This window comes from Myotis davidii, unplaced genomic scaffold (assembly GCF_000327345.1).
Source record: "Myotis davidii unplaced genomic scaffold, ASM32734v1 scaffold378, whole genome shotgun sequence".
In the NCBI taxonomy this organism is placed as follows: Eukaryota; Metazoa; Chordata; class Mammalia; order Chiroptera; family Vespertilionidae; genus Myotis; species Myotis davidii.
Genome location: NW_006290631.1, coordinates 186,620 through 191,131, shown reverse-complemented (window position 1 = coordinate 191,131; position 4,512 = coordinate 186,620). Strand labels below are relative to the sequence as shown.

General features: G+C 41.0%; 1 pseudogene; it reads left to right on the top strand.

Moving 5' to 3' along the window:
• LOC102761314 overlaps positions 1-3,375 on the top strand; it is a 5,918-nt pseudogene extending 2,543 nt beyond the window's left edge.
• Positions 3,376-4,512: the final 1,137 nt, after the last annotated feature.

The following is a 4,512-nucleotide window of genomic DNA, read 5'->3' as shown; positions in this document are numbered from 1 at the left end:
AGCCCCTACATCTTCCTTCATACAAGACACACATTCCAAGTATGACACAGTGTCAAACTCCCTCACCACCTGCTGTAGAGGTCACCTGGATTTTTAGCATTTGCATCAGTCAGGACCCAGAAAGGAAAACACTCTCAACCCACCCAAGGAAGGGAAATTAATACAGGAGCTTCTTATATTGTTGTAGAAGGAGAGAAGGAACAAAAAGGCAAATGTGAGCCCTAACCGGTTTGGCTCAGTGGATAGAGTGTTGGTCAGCCTGCGGACTGAAGGGTCCCAGGTTCGATTCCAGTCAAGGGCATGTACCTTGGTTGCAGGCACATCCCCAGTAGGGGGATGTGCAGGAGGCAGCTGATCGATGTTCCTCTCTCATCGATGTTTCTAACTCTCTCTCTCTCCCTTCCTCTCTGTAAAAAAAAAATTCAATAAAATATATTGGAAAAAAAAGGCAAATGTGAGATAATACATCATTAGTAACTGCAAGAAGCAGCTACCATTCCTAGAGAAGCAGCTACCATTCCTGGAGAAGGTTGAGAGGGAGGGCCACTCGGGCAGAACAAGGACCAGGTTGAAGGTCCAGGTAGTGTAACAGTCTTACTGATGCTGGGACCACCCAGGCTCTGTAGACATTCCTGTTGAACTTGTAGTCAATTAAACTCCTTATTTAGAGGAAGCAGGTGAAGTATTTTAAAAAATGAGTGTTTGACTGAAGTTCAGGTCTCTAGTGGACCTACTTTTTTCTTGCTTTCCTAGCGTATTGTCCCTTTCAATTTTGGTAATGGTACCTTCTTTTTCCCTTGGAGAAATCGCCCTCTTCCATCCTTGTGGCTGGGCTGTCTGTCACATGACCCCAGGATCCCTGATCACAGGGGAGGGCACATGAGACAAGCCTTGAAATTTAGGCAGAGATGCTGAGAGAACGTGGGCAGATGGCTGGTGGAACTGGGGCTGTTGATGGCACCTCTCTACAAAAATAGTATTTGGCTTCATCTACGGACATCCCTGCAGCTGCTCTGATTCTGGGTCTTCCTAATACCTGGATGTCTTTTCTGCTATTGCAAACACTATCCAGTATCCTTTCTATAAAACCCTTTCTTACTTCAGTTAGCCAGGGTCTATTTCTATTGCTGATAGCCAAATAACCTGGGATGATATGCAGTCCTGACTTGTAGGCAAGAAAGCACTGTCTTGCTTGGTTGAGATCAATCAAATATTGACTTTAAAGCAGGCACACAGCTATCCCTCTGTCTCTTTGTCCTCAAAAATATGAGAAGCACAATGAATTAGTACCAGCTTGGAAAGTCATTGTTCCATGGTGTGCTGAAGAGATCTATCCTTATTGCTGAGTTCCAAAACCTGTGATGCAGGTGAATGTATGAAAACCAGGTCTGGAAAAGAATTTTGCTGTGACTGTTTTGATTTGTTCATATTGAAATGGGTGCGTCAAGTTTTAAAAACCTTTTTTTATTTCCTAACAATATAAATAGAACATCTCAAGGCTTCATCCTATCACTGGATTTGACCTTTCTGCACCTCTAAAATTCACTCAGAAATGGGCTGATCAGGAAGTGAGCATATACATAATTATGTTAATTGGCACATTAGAAAAATTTCTTCAAATTAGATCATTTTACAGGGCTGTCAAAATATCTTCAAAACAATTACATCAAAATATCACATATCGGCCCTAGCTGGTTTGGCGCAGTGGATAAAGTATTGGTCCAAGGACTGAAGGGTCCCACGTTTGATTCTAGTCAAGGGCATGTACCACGGTTGCAGGCTCAATACCCAGTCTTGGTTGGGGTGCGTGCAGAAGGTAACGAGTGGATGTATCTCTCTCACATCGATGCTTCTCTCTCTCTCTGTCTCTCCCCCTCCCTTCCACTTCCCCTAAAAGTAAATGGGCAATGTATCCTTGAATGAGGATTAACAACAACAAGAACAACAAATCACATATCTGATTCCTTTGTACCCATAAAACTCATTAAAAATGTGCCAAATATATAGTTTTTGCAAGAAGAACACCCCCCATCACCACACTACTTTCCAGAGGGACAGAGTCAAGTTTATCAGCTTGCACATTTATCCAGCCATTCAACTAGTTAAGAAAACTTTACTTCACTGTCAACCCGTCCACATTTACCCATGTTATCCATAGAGATAGTTTGACAATGTCTTCTTGGAATCTGGACCAAGGAAATCATTGCCTTCCCCTGATAACTTCTCAACATGGAAACAAGATTAGTTTGGGAACGCTTGTTTCATAAGAATCATGTTGGCACAAATATTTATGTTTAATAATTGTTTAATACTTAACTTGATAACATTATCTTTTAAAAATTGGCCAGGTCTTGGTCTGAAGTAGGGAGGCTATAAAAAGAGGAATCCTAGTCCTGGCTGGTTTGGCTCAGTGGATAGAGCATTGCCTGTAGACTGAAGGGTCCCAGGTTTGATTTCAGTCAAGGGCACATGCCCAGGTCACAGGCTCAGTCCCCAGTGGAGGGCATGCAGGTAGCAGCTGAGCAAGGATTCTCTCTCATCGTTGATGTTTTTCTCTCTTTCTCCTCCTTCTCTGAAATCAATAAAAACTATTTTTTAAAAAGGGGGAGTCCCAGAAAGCCACCTACTGGCTGCCCTCCTGGGCACCTGAAGCCACACCACGCTCATCCTCTAAGGGGTCCAACCACGCAGCCACATGTCTCTCTGATGTACTTATCTTTTGCTCTGGAGGGGCTTTGGAAAATATGATGAAGCAGTTTATGAATTTCATATTTGTTGCCGTAAACCATCAAAGATAAATGAGTTTCTGGAAAACATTAAGAAAAACATTTATCTTCGGACAGAATTGGTTGAATTCTGGAGTACAGAATTTGAAGGCAGAATGAATAAGGTGTTTCATGTTTACAAGCTTTGCTCAATGAACTGAAGTTTAGAAAGGCTTGGATAAACATAAGGAATGCCAAGAACAATTTCTCATTCTAAAATTGGCTCTCGTGGATAGACAAGAGTTCTGAGGTTACTTATGCAGCACTGTGCTGCACAAGAGAAAACTCTCCAAAAAGAGTCTATGAACTGGTTATTTCCCCAAATTAAACCAGGTGGGCCAGCTCTGTGGGTGATGCATTTAAAAGGGCACTTGATGCCCATGTCAAATTAGGCTGCAAAAAACTAATTGGCGTTCTCCACCCAGAATCTGAAGCACCCATCAGAGTTCCTGCTCATTGGTGAAATGAGAGTTCGGACAGTCATGCACCTGGGAGACATCAGTGTCTTGAGGATCTCAGACTCACGGTGGCTATTTGGGAAAATGTCAACTACCACGTGTCACAGTTGAATATGCTTCTGATTCCCACATCATTTTCAGCGTTGATATAGTTTTCTACTGATAGGTGAAGCATTTTGTTAACAGCTCTAAGATATGTCTGCAAAGGGGCTTAGATCCTCCCAAGAGATTCTCATTTTATGTGAAGGAGGTGGTACATTAGTTAGCTGTGTCCCTTCCATTTTTGAAAGCCATCTCTGCCCTTCGTCACCGCCACTTCAGGAGATATCTCTGTTCATTCCGCCCACAGTATTTCAGTATCTGGGACACATTAGACATAGTTGCCACTACTTCATGATCTTGATTTTTAAAATTTGTTTCAGAATAACTCTTCTTCTGTATTTTGACAATTCTTTGCTTTTTTAACATTTTATTATATTCAAATGATGATGTTACATTTCCACACCTATGGCAATATTTTAACACTAGTTCTATATCTCTATCTCTATCTCTATCTCTATCATCTCTATCTCTATCTCTATCTTTATCTCTATATCTTCTCTTTAATGTCTGTTTTTTTTCAGAGATTTAAAATATATATTTATTTATTGATTTCAGAGAGGAAGGGAGAGGGAGAGATAGAAACATCAATGATGAGAGTGAATCATTGATTGGCTGCCTTCTGCAGGCCCCACACTGGGGACTGAGCCCACAACCTGGGCATGTGCCCTGACCTGGAATCAAACTGTGACCTCAAGGTTCATAGGTGGACACTCAACCACTGAGCCATGCCAGCTGGGCTTTTCTGAAATTTTTAAACACATTTTTGCTCAGTAAAATTTATTTTGTAATATCAAAAGTGGTTCATAAAAGTATTAGTTAAGTATATTTCTTTACTTTGGGAAAGTACAGTATCAACTGTATTAATTATGTTTTTTTTTCTCGCATCTCCCACACCACTTTCCCCCTCAAGAATAGTCAGTCCATTCCCCTTCTATGTCCCTAATTCTATTATGATCACCAGATTATTTATTCACGTGATTCTTAGATTCACTTGTTGATAGATGCATGTTTGTTGTTCATAATTTGTATCTTGCCCTTTTTCTTCTTCTTCCTCTTCTTAAAGGATACCTTTCAGCATTTCATATAATACTGGTTTGGTGGTGATGAAGTCCTTTAGCTTTTCCTTATCTGTGAAGCTCTTTATCTGGCCTTCACTTCTGAATGATAGCTTTGCTGGATAATAATGC